General features: G+C 38.0%; 1 protein-coding gene across 1 annotated transcript in view; it reads right to left on the bottom strand.

Annotated features, from left to right (window-relative positions):
• The window catches only part of LRCH1 (leucine rich repeats and calponin homology domain containing 1), a 119,286-nt gene that overhangs the window by 65,856 nt on the left and 41,001 nt on the right, over positions 1–12,429 (bottom strand). The gene's annotated exons all lie outside the window — the stretch shown is intronic.

The raw sequence follows: 12,429 nt of genomic DNA, 5'->3' as shown, positions 1-12,429 counted from the left end.
GTGAGGACAGCCGAGAGGCGGTAGTTACAACAGATAACCAGTGAACAACAGAGTAACCGAGAATTTTCCCGAACCGGGGGAGGTGGCTTGGACCCGGGCACCGCCCAGGGGGTGCAGCTGAGGCTTCTGAGCCGCCCCTCGACCCACCCTCCGAGTCTGTGTCTTGGGGAAACTCGGTCCAGGGATGGGGCTGGGATTGATTGGCATCTCGCTGCCCCAGCCCTGCAGTGGGCTGGGTCACAGCAACACTCTCCATCCAGGGTGAAAACCACCTGTATAGCACTAGATGGAGAGTAATAACGCGTCCTTCACTTGATCGCTCTCCAGTGATACACAGATCAAAACCTGTGAACACTAAAATGTTACTTCTTCTCAAACTGCAGCCTGCCACCTTAACTCCCTCTTCATGCCTGTTCACATTTATCTTCACATCAAAAAAAAAACCTGTTGCCACAATATTTGACTCACTCTTGAAAAATTCTAGTATCTCAAAAAATCAAAATAGCAACTAGACTGACCCTGTTCCTAATACAGACATTACTACCACAATTAAATGCCTTTAATTTTTTTTTTTAATTTTTTATTACTATCTTTTGTTCTCAAAATTTTCTTTCCGAAGGAAGAAAAACAAAAACCACACAGATCATAACAGACAAATCCCTTCCTGTCATCCACAGGACACACTACACACACAACAAAGGAAGTCAATTATTTGTTGCTGTCTAGTTATCACAGTTTGATAATTTCAACACCTGCATCTATTGTTGCTTCCTGAATAATTATTATGATGACAATAATAATAATAATAATTCTTAAAAACCTAATCTATTCACAGTATAAGGCAGAGGAACAAAAACTACACATTTTATTTACCACTGTTGTAACATAACTTAATAGAAAAAGCAGAAGTTTGTCACTACAGTTTACTGATAAAAGGTATCATTAATAGCAAATCTGAATGTCTTTGTGGAACACAGTACTGGAATGGAATCTGACATACAGAATACCCACCACATTTTTAACAAGTGGTATAATTTCTGCCAAAAAATAGACCTGCCTGATCATATGGAAGTAAAAGAAGAAAACAGACTGCTTTTATTCAATCCTAGAATGAATGTGAAGCTCTGAACATGATACAGCTGTGAAGAAAGCTTAGCAGCTTTCTGAAAATTCCATACAGGAAAGCACATCTTCACAACCTAAAAGGAAAACAGCCTGCATAACAGTTTTATACTGCACCTTATAAGCCCATACAAACATGTAGAGAAACTTCTGAAGTTTACATAATTATTTTGATACTACTTTTTACGAAGGTACTTTTGCCTCAAATTTCTGCATCTTACAGTAAGTCTGTAAAAAACTCAGAGTTAACCTGAAATACAAGTTCTAGAATAAAATACAAGAATTAAGACTTTAGGAAAACTTTTGAACACACTGAGAAAAATAGTATGCATATATCTTGGTTTTGTTACCATTCATGAATTTTTTTCATAAAAATCCATAAATTTTTTCATTTCTGAAAAATATTTTGCAAAGGCATTCTTGGGTTATTTACGTAACAGGAGAAATGCAGAAACTACACTTTTAAACAACTTGTGAAAATACTTTCAAAGTACAGAAACAACTAGTTGGCAAACCTTTAGTTTCTTACTGCAATTCTTTAACTCTACACTTCCCAAATTGCTATGCTACACATCCCCCTTACGTCACTAATTTGAAGAACAACACTTCATGGTAGTTACTAATAATGAAGATAATGTACAGACTGGGTTTTGCTACAGAAATGACAATGAACAAAGGGGTGGAATTTGCTGGTGTTTAAAAGAATTTTGAACAATTTGCTTAGGCTATGTAACACAGGGGAAATCTAACAAATTAATGAATCTATGATAGCAGAAAGACATTTCATAGTTGCCAAGACAGTACAGGTAGGTTTCACCTGAGGTCACTATTTCCTGTAAGTTCTATTATGAAATAGGTGACACAAATATGAAACAATGGGACAGGGGGAGTCCATGCAATGGTATGAGCTTCCTGTTTTAAATGAAATGCACCATTCATTCATTATTTGTGACACCAAGATATTTTCAAACTACATCTGGCTTTACTTTGTCTTTCCCTGCCAAGAACAAGTTTGTTAAAACTCCAAAATAAAGTAACAGAACACAAAAAAATAAGCAAGCCAGTTTAGAAAAATATTAGATGGAATCTTGATCTTTAAAAGAGTCAGCAGAATTCTGGCATAATGACATGGCTTTTGTATGAGAAATATTACTGTCTTGGAAGCCAGACAGAAACTACACAAAATAAGCACTTCCTTAGCTGGGAGCGAACAATAAAAAGCAAAAAAGTTCACACCGGTAAGTAAGCATTTAACAGAAGACTCCAAGCCTTGTTTGGTGACTGGCACACTGCATGGCCAGGAAGCACACTGCCATTACACCAGTAATTACTGGCCCCCATCCCTGGGGCAAAACCTTTTCATTCCTGTAGCTCTGACAACCTCCACCACAATGAAGTGCCACCACTGAGTAGGACCTTCCTGACTTCACATTTTACAGCCACATAACCAAGTGCCACTATACCTGTATATATTATATACACATGGTACAAAACACTGCACTGCAGAAACCAAAATGGTTTTGTCAAAATAAACAAAATAATATTAGAAGTCAGATAGTTACATTTCTTTCACTAAAGCTACTGAAGTGCTCCAATTTTACTACTTTCCAGTGATTAATATATTATTAAATATCAGTTATTATCACATTATTAAATTAAAATTGCACACTATTCATGAGAGAGCTAAACAACTTAAGACTTTAAACTGTAACAGTAATTCCTTAAATAAATATGCACATGCACTACTACATCATAAATCTTGGCCAAGAACTTCAAAGAAAGCAGTTTATTAAAAAGCAGTGATTTACACATTTCAGATGTTAGACAAATTCACTAAGTTTATGTTTCTAGCACACAAACCAACAATAGACAAAAGTTGAAACTGTGCTATAAGCATCTATCCACCATTGAACAGGAACATATCTATATATATATAAATATATATATATTTATGAAATATCTGTATTTGCTATGAAGTTCTGAAATCAAGAAATTGCAAGGGAAAAAAGTTGCCCAAACAACCTTAATTCCAGCCCACCAAGTCCCTTTTTTGTAGGATTCAGCATTTCCTGAATAAAAGACAGTAATAATTTTGAAGAAGCAATTTGCATTTGTACTCAGATACCATTCAAGGCATTCAAATGAGATGTCTGAAATGCATTTGACAAGGAATTCAAACAATTCACTGTAAAAGCCTAAAAAAAATAGTAAGCTCAACCCTAATTTCATAATGCAAATAACAACGTTAGAAAATACATAAAGAAGTCTACAAAGGCATAACTATATGGAGCTTTTCCTCTTATACTGTAAGCTACCCATAGTTTTATCAGTCTTTGAAGAAGCCTGTATCTCCTCATTAGCAAGGTATATCTTCATTGGCAACTGAAGCCACAAATTGATGGCACCGTATTTTGGGCATCTTTTCGAATATCTACTTAAAGTGCACTTCAGATCTTTGGCAATACTGTACCCCACTTTGGCAAAGAAGGCAAGTAATTTACTCTCAATATAAGACAACCAATCTATGTCAATGACCTCTAATGAAGCAATTACTTTGTTCCAGCCTTCCCCCTAAATGGTAGGAAAACACACCATTCTAGAGACAAATGCTATCCATTAGTCATGAAAACACTAATGTAACTATGAAGTGCTACATACTTTTAAGACATGCCCTACGAGTTGTCATTATCTCCATACTCATGGCAGGATACCTACTCGTCCTCTTTCAGCCAGAATTTATGAATAATGTCTTAGGTGTACAGCCAGCTTTTACTGCAGTCAGCAACTTCCAGGACAGTGATGCTACACGAGTGAAAAAGAGACAGCAAAGATCGCCACTGCCTCTGGCATGAAATGCATTCTGCTTTACTCGTGACCATTATGCCAAAAAAATGCACAGCATTTCTTCACTAACAGACATTTCTATCTCAGTTACTTAGCAAGCAGAATTAAAAATAACAGAAGACAATGAATGTTCAGTAAAAATAATTCTGCTTCCTATAAGGAAAAAAATATTATATAGTAATGCATAGGCCCAAAGTTTTTCCTTCTGAAAGTACAACTTGTACCAGATTGAAAAAATGTAGCTCTAATGTTGATTCCTAGCAAAGCCATCATTACTGATCCCATAGTATGTAACAATAGCATCTGGATCAACACTGCTGAGTCCGGATGTACAGCTGCTGACTCAAAACATGTAGAAAGTGCATCTGTCTCAGGCAGAAAGACATAAAAACATACAGACCTTGCAAGACAGTATTTTGAAAAGATTATGAAGCAACCCTGCCATCTCATACCCTTGGTAAGCACTACTTCTGAGCACTCTCAGCATGTTTTCCATTTCCGTCTGTCTCCCATTGATTAATTTAAGAACTAACATTAAAAATCTCCACCTCAAAGTCACAGTTAAATTAAGAGCACACTAGAGATGTAGGACATTTCAAAGTAATCATATGTATACTTTTTGTATACACTTTTCTTTTAATCACTAGATTTAACACATCAAAAGTTTCTCCTTTACCACTGTGTATAATATGTGGGAAATTTAAAGGGCTAATACAGAGAGGAACTAAATGTGGGACTTAGAGGAAAGGGGGGAAAAAAACCAGGACTGAATAAAAACAGGCTGAGAGCAGCAACCCGTAGAGCCTAGCAGAGGTGTCACCACTAGAGGGGGCCCCGATCTCACAGACTTGGCCAACACCCTGCAAGGGTGTTTCTCCTTTTGCTTCCTTTAGAGCCCATCCCCAGAGGATGAAGGGGACAGAAACGGGAAGGTTCGCTTTAAAACCACCCCTGGGCACTCCAATGAACCTGTCGCCCACCAGTTTTCAAAATATCATAAATGTAGCTGCTCAGTTGCAATCGTTACTGCAGGAAGCAAATACATACACTGATGTCCAACAGTGTTAAGCCCTCAAAAAGAAAGTCCATTCTAAAATAGTCACATTGAGGTACTTTTCCCCAGCCTTCATTCAGAAGATGCAAGAATATGAGGCATCCTTGAATCCTCTGTAGTACAGCAATAGCAATGTTTGCCAAAATGATGACACATTTGACAAAGACCCTGCTTGCATTTCACCCCAGCAATCCTTATTTACTCTATTCCATCCATCACAGTGGAATACATGGCTTACTTTTCCACAGTGACCTGCAATAAAGCATGGCCAAATGTAAGAAACATGCATCCTACATTTTTTCTTACGTAGTGCACTAACTAGCCTGAAGCAATCCAGCATTGTGCAAACATCACTTCAGGGTTTTTTGCTTCCTCTGTGTGAAATAACAGAGGAAGGAGGGAGCAAAAGCCTGGCATATTCTTATTATTAGCTCCATAGCACACTCCAGTTCCAAGGAGACAAAAGGAAATTTCCCTGCAAGAAACGTGGTCAAAAGAGTATCACAAGTCTGGAGGAACAAAAAAGAGATGGTTACTATAGCAGTCTGCTTCATTATCGCACCTGCTTTTAGGTGCCAACATGTAACATTTAAATTTCTCCTTTATCTTCTCTTTCTTCTTCTTTAGGACAACAGTGGTTTGGGGTTAAGATTGACAGAAAAAACTGTTGGAAATGAATCTGTTGTGAAAGTGCGCAAGATTCCCTAAAACCATACTATAAGACAACAGGATTATTCCTGAGGACCTCCATGTAGGTACAAGTAGATGTGGACTAGGGTGGGTTGACCCTGGCTGCCCACCAGGTGCCCACCCAGTGGCTCTATCACTCCCATCATCAGCAGGACAGAGGGAGAAAACACAATGAAAAGCTCATAGATCAAGATAAGGACAGGAGAGATCACTCACCAGTCACTGTCATGGGCAAAAAACAGACTCAGCTTGAGAAATTTAATTTATTGCCAACTAGTAAGAGAGTAGGGTAATGAGAAACATTACCCAGTGACTAAAATCGCCTTCCCCTTATACCCTTTTTCCAGGCTCAACTTCTCTAATGATTCTCCTATTTCTCTCCCAGCCCCCATGTCCCTCAGTGGTGCAGAGGAACGGGGAATGGGAGTTGCGGTCAGTCCATAAATACTTCTTTTCTGCCACTCCTTCCTCCTCTTACTCTTCCCCCTACTCCCAGACAGGTTCATCCCATGGGCTGCAGTCCTTCATTAACTTCTCCAACACAGATCCTTCCCACAGGCTGTAGTACTTCAAGAACTGCTCCTGTGTGGGTCCTCTTGCCATGCGAACTCCATACAGGCACCCAAACACTTGTATCATGAGATGGAAAAAAAGTATCTAGCAGCAAACATGTTCCATCAACACAATGACCTTTAATAACATGTGGTATGAAACCCAGTTCATGGCCCATGAAGAATTCCTCCTTCTCCCACGCCTTCTGCACAAGAGGGAGGATCCAAGTCATTAATTTTCATTCCTCAATAAACAACCAGCCCTAAGAAGGATCAATGGATTGTATCACGCCAGTATTGTATCCATCAGCCTGAGCAGGACAAATATTTCTGGAGTTTTCTCAGACACGGCAGCAGTAAGAAGAAATCTTCATTCAACTCTGAAAACTTTAAAAACTGCCATCTATCTCCCATTTTTAGCCTTTATAGTAGGTTGACTCAGAGCACTGAAGAAAATAACTGAAGTGTTTACATCATGCACTATCCACCTGAATATCTTTACTGTATGGAACTACATTTCAGTCATCTGCCTGAACTGTTCCTATTGGCACATGAAAAAAAAATTCACAGTGAACACCCACAAATGAGAGGAGGGCTTTCTCTGCCTTCTCTGTGGAAACAAAAAGTATCTTGATACTGAAAAGTCCTCAACATTAGCTTCAGACACCACGGTACACTTTAATTATTAGCACAGAATGATGCAAGATCAGGTAAAACTGAAGGCTGTAAGAGGACTTCCAGGTATATTAGAGATGTCTAGCAGAACTAAGACTTAGATTATGAAGTTTTTTTTCTGAAAGAAGAACAGTGACCACTACTTTCATCAAATTCAAAAGAAAAGTTGAAAAATATATAAATTTCATACACATGTATATAAATGTGCAGGTACACAACCTTATTCCATTCAAGCAACTTCTACCTATTGGAGAACTGGAAAAGATGTGAAATAAAACCAGAAATTGCATTCTATTGCAAAGAAGGCAGTGGATCCCTGCACAGACACACTCTTCCAGTATCTTCTAGTACAAATCTCTCGTTTCAGCCACAGAGATCTTCTTTCTTAAAGCTGTCTACTTTGGAAGTCAACACCTTCCACCTCCATGGGGGAATTCCACATGATGTTCTTAAAAACAGCAGGATGTAATCTAATGCTCTCGAACCTCTTCCAGCCCCCAGACAGCACTACTAAGAAGAAACAAGCTGAATGCAATGTCCAGGTTTGGTTTTCACTCCATTCTCTCTTTTAATAGCTATTATTTATTTTTTCCCCTCAAGCTGTGAAGAGAGGACACTGTTTATGCTCTGCTTTATCTGCCTCAATGACCTGCTCAAAGAGAAGTTACCTCACATTTACCATCTGGTATAAGTAGCACATAAACCAATTTCTGTGAAGCAGCTCACTTGCCTGCACTTTGAGGGTGATTATTTTTCACACCTGACAGACTTAAATGCTACATTTGCTTTTTTAAAATTCATTTTACACATGAACAGTCTCACTGTTCTGTAAGAAAATCTGCTACAAACATGGAAACGAACAAAAGTTATTTGATCTTTGGGTATATCAAAGGCATGAGGGCAAAGACATGAGAAAGCTACCTGATGCTAATTTACAGTGGCATGGAAAGCAGAGTATTACTCATCTAATCACTTCCCTTTCTGTCTGCCCATCTCCCACAGATGTCAGGGTTAATCTCCCTTATCTATATTACTCATGTCTTTCTCCCACAATGGCTCTTGAAGTCAGCACAACATAATTGTAACAGTTTATCAACACAAATCTGTTTTGTACCATGAAAGCTGACTTACACTATTGATCACAACCTTAAACAATGAAGTAATTATATGGCTGTTACACAGTAGGTATAACATCTGAAAGAATGGCTAAGTCTTTCAGACTTCTAAACAGAACAGAAATCCATGAAAACATTATCAAAAAGTAAGGTACCAAGAAAGAAAAATCCTGGAATAAACAAATTGAGGTGTAACAAATAACCAAAAATCAGATGGCTATTCCTAGATTACAAAAAAAAAAAGGAAAAAGTAATAAAAATACTTCCTTGAACTGAAAGCAAAATGAGCACAGTACATATTTTATCCATCCTTAAAAAAACCCCAAAACAAACTAAAAACCATGTAGCTGGAACCACTAGAACTACAGACCTGTAATTTTTGTACTAAGATCTCCAGCCTATGTAAGGGTTCCCATGGCTCTTTCTTAAGTTTAAGACAATGTTTCTCAACCTTATAATTTTTTTTTTTCCTTCATAATCAAAGAACCTTGCCTTCTTTGGGGAAAACAAAACCAAAACAGATATCCAGTATGCTGCTGATTGGTCAGGGAGGGGTTGGATGGATAACATATGCAACTTCTTTTTTTAACTTGTTCTAACAAGTCATAGTTTACAACAGGATTTTAATCTAACATCTTTACAAGATGAGACACATCAGATACACAGACTCCAAAAAGACTTGGGAGGGGGAAGTAAAATTCACACACAACCTTTACTTATAAACAGCCCAGTGCCTGTGACTGGGCAGGCAAAAAGCACCTATGTTTGCCCTAATTCTTGCTGGGGGATACAAGTGGGAATAAGGCAGCAGGCACCAATGGCACTTGTGGGGCAGCCTGAAACCACAATGAAGTACCAGTGCTGCTGCTATGTAACAACTGCATGGCAATACATGCTTAAAAGGGACAAAAGAAAGTCTCCTTCTGGTCTAATTTTTTGTTGTTTTGGTGGTGGGGGGGGGGGGGGGGGGGACACTTCACAGTCAGTCTTCTGAAGTGCACAAAATAGTTCAACGCTCATCAGTGTAGCCTACTAAGCTGGTCTAAAATTTCTGCTTCTGGTGTTCATTTCTACTTCCTTATTCATTTTCCTTTCAAACTACCTTCCAGGAGGTCAAAGTTCCATCTTACAGGCAAGGTATTACCATGGTATTTTTCTATAAGAATGATTTTGGGCTGAGTACTCTTTCTGAAGGAATTCAGTTGTGCTTTTGCTTTTACGCATATCTGAACTTGCACCTTCCTCTTCATTTGATGGCTCATGCGCTCTCAGTGTGGTAACAATGGGTTATCACAGACACAGAACAGGTTGCATAAAAAGCAGGAAAAGGACAGGAAAGTGTTAATTCACTATCAATATCCCCATCAATAATTAAAACAAAATGTAATGAACTACAGACTCTGAGGTCTGATCCTGAAAAGGCTACAAGAGCTCGTTTATTTATTCCTAAATGAGAACCCTGCAGGTAGATAATGAGGAGTCCTGTGAAGAGCTGATGGACAGCATTATTACCTTTCAGTTATCGTAGCCTGATGTGTAGAAGCAAAGTCTAAGCAAGATTTAACAGATCTTAGATTTAAGAAGTCCAGTAACTGCAGTGCTGTAACACTGTTATATTTAAAAATAAAAAAAACCCCAAACCCCAACCTTTTACTCAACCTGCTTTCTTCCTGGTGATAAAATATAATAATGCTTTAATGAAACAGTGGGGGTTTGTCAGAAGACAAAATTCTTCGTTGTACAAGCTGTGAACCCGCTCAAATCAGTGACAAAAAATGTTTTGATACACATGCTGCTGCAAATCCAGGTCAGTTTTTGTGAAAAACGGAATCAAGATAAAAGCTTCAGGACTAGAACTTGAAAGATTTGGGGAAAACACCTTAAACTGCGGCAGCAGGAAGTGCAAAATATTTTTTGGGGGGGGGGTTTAAGAACTTTTTGGCTTGATTTGTTTATCCAGCATTTACATTTTAAAATCTTTAGTATGAGATGAACTGTTAACTTCTAAGTCTTCCACCAGAGAAGGTGCTGAACCTGGTTGTTCAGAATGCTGAACCTGCTAACCTTATACTACCACTACTGTTACTCAGTGGCTAAACTTCTGCTGATATCATGAATTCTGAATGTGCCATTTTGACTTACTTCAATTTTTAAGTCATTAATGCACTGCAAAACTCACTGATTTAATAACATACCTTTAACAGACTAAACATTCTGACTCAATAACTGGTATTTTAAATGTACTCCGAACAAGTTCATTAATACACAGGTAAAGTGATCCACTGGTGATTTAGACAACTGTATGACTTTTCAGACAGTAATAAAAGTCATCCTGTCAAGTCTTTGACTCTTCCCAAATCCATTCTTATGACACAGTATCTCAGTGTTAAGTACTTCAGTCACCCCTAGAAAGAAGAGGTTGCACCTAATGAGAAAACTCTGGTTTTAATCGAAAAATTGCCTGACATTCTCCGATCACAATTTCTTTTCTGCATTCGAAAAACAAGTCTCACATTTTTATCTACCTCCCTCCCAATTCAGCCTCTTTTTACTCAGAGAAAAGAAAAAAAAAAGAACAAAAAAGAAAAGAAAAACAAAAAGCCAAGAGTTCACAAGAGGCTCTAAAATTTTCATTTGGACTTACTCCAAAATTGGGTAATCTTTGTGACCGACACATACTCTCCTCAACTCACATCCCCTCTCCCTCTGCCTCATCAAAACAGTTAGACAGGGAGATTCTTCTTTTGGGAAGAACTTCCAAAGAGATTCACCAGCAAATATACAATTATAAATGCATTTTACTTCAGAAACAAAAAAAAGAGCTCTGATTATGCAGAAATTATGAATCATTTCAACCAGCAGTTTTTCTCTGCAGGGATGACAATAACACATACCCCCATGTGTTTCCTATGCTTACTTAATGAAAGTCTCATCTCTGAAGTTTGTTTATTCCAGATTAGCAGATAGCAGAAAATCAACTCTAACACAACAAGCTTCTAATGTGGCTTGTTCTGAGTCCTCTGCCAGCACACCTGCAGATATACTGAAGGTGTTACTGGAGACTATTATTCCAGAGTTACATACTCCATGCAAGATGCAAGACAACTGTTGTGCTATAAACTGTCAGTTGCTCTGTTTTCTGTACGCAGCAGGATTTGATTTCACAGAAAGCTAATTTTAACCCTTGACTGAGAATAGAAATATCTATTTTATACCATGCTCTTGTAACAAGTGGAAAAGTTTAAAAGGTCATAAAACTTGGTTAAAAGGTTAGTTTACACTTTTAAATCAAGCATCTCAAGATTTAAAATGCTAGGAAGCTTAAGATATATTCTGTCGTGATCTGCTATATCATCTGAAATCTTTTGCAGGAAGCATTTGTGAATAACAAATTCCCCTACAGTTTTTTCCAATGCCTTACATGCAGGAGGGCTTTTTTCTTGATTCTACAGCTCACTTGCTGTACATCCACCCACATGGATATGTGGGGCTAAGGACAAAGACTGGCCTTTTAACAATTCCTCCCCTCACTTCTTGCCTGCGATATTCATGCGAACATTATTTTCTCCCAGTCATTCTTCTACAAGACAAATAAGCAAGCTGGTTTCTTCTAGTTTCCTCTTGCTGCAGTTTGCCTGACCATCCAAGTCCTTTTCTACACCTGTTCCAGTCTTAAGTCACCTTCCTTGAACAGGAATGGGACAGAACCCACCACAGGAGTTTTATGTTACACCATTGCCATGCATAAAATCATTAAGAATTTCCACTCTGCATTGAAATAGATCTTCTGATAAAGCCTCAAGAAAAAAATCAGATGATTAAGATTTGTCATACTGGTGGCTTGTGACCACCTTTATCATATCTAGGTTTTCTTCCTTTACTAATTATCAGTGATGAAATCACAACTTAGAGCAGCCACTTCACTTTGTGACTCTTTAAATTTTCTTGTGGACCATTTTCTACAGAGCAATGAATGTTTCCAGTGCTAAATGTACCCTGAGTGTTGTCATAAATCAGTGATCTCACCATAAGGAAGTAAAAGTGCTTAAGAAACACAACACTAGGTGAAAAAACAAACAAAACCCAACCTTGACACTAGAATATACTTTGTTGCTTGTAACAAAGTTTCAAATCTCAGAACTAAGTTACCTACTTCAGCTGAAATTAAAGAAACAGAGAAACAACTAACACCATAAAAATAAAGAAGGGAAAAATACCACCAACTTTTTTGCTCACAAGTAGACTGTAAGCAACAGCATTTTCTACTACGAGTTTGTAACAATAAAGTGTTAGGCAAGTATCCACAAGCATATCTAGCATTACAAATCTCAGTTGTAACTCCAAAGATAAAAGCTATGATCCTTTAGTAAACTATGCC

The sequence above is a fragment of the Corvus brachyrhynchos genome, unplaced genomic scaffold, assembly GCF_000691975.1.
Source record: "Corvus brachyrhynchos isolate BGI_N302 unplaced genomic scaffold, ASM69197v1 scaffold202, whole genome shotgun sequence".
NCBI classification, from domain to species: Eukaryota; Metazoa; Chordata; class Aves; order Passeriformes; family Corvidae; genus Corvus; species Corvus brachyrhynchos.
The sequence above is the reverse complement of the archived record's forward strand: the minus strand, read 5'-3'. Positions and strand labels throughout refer to the sequence as shown.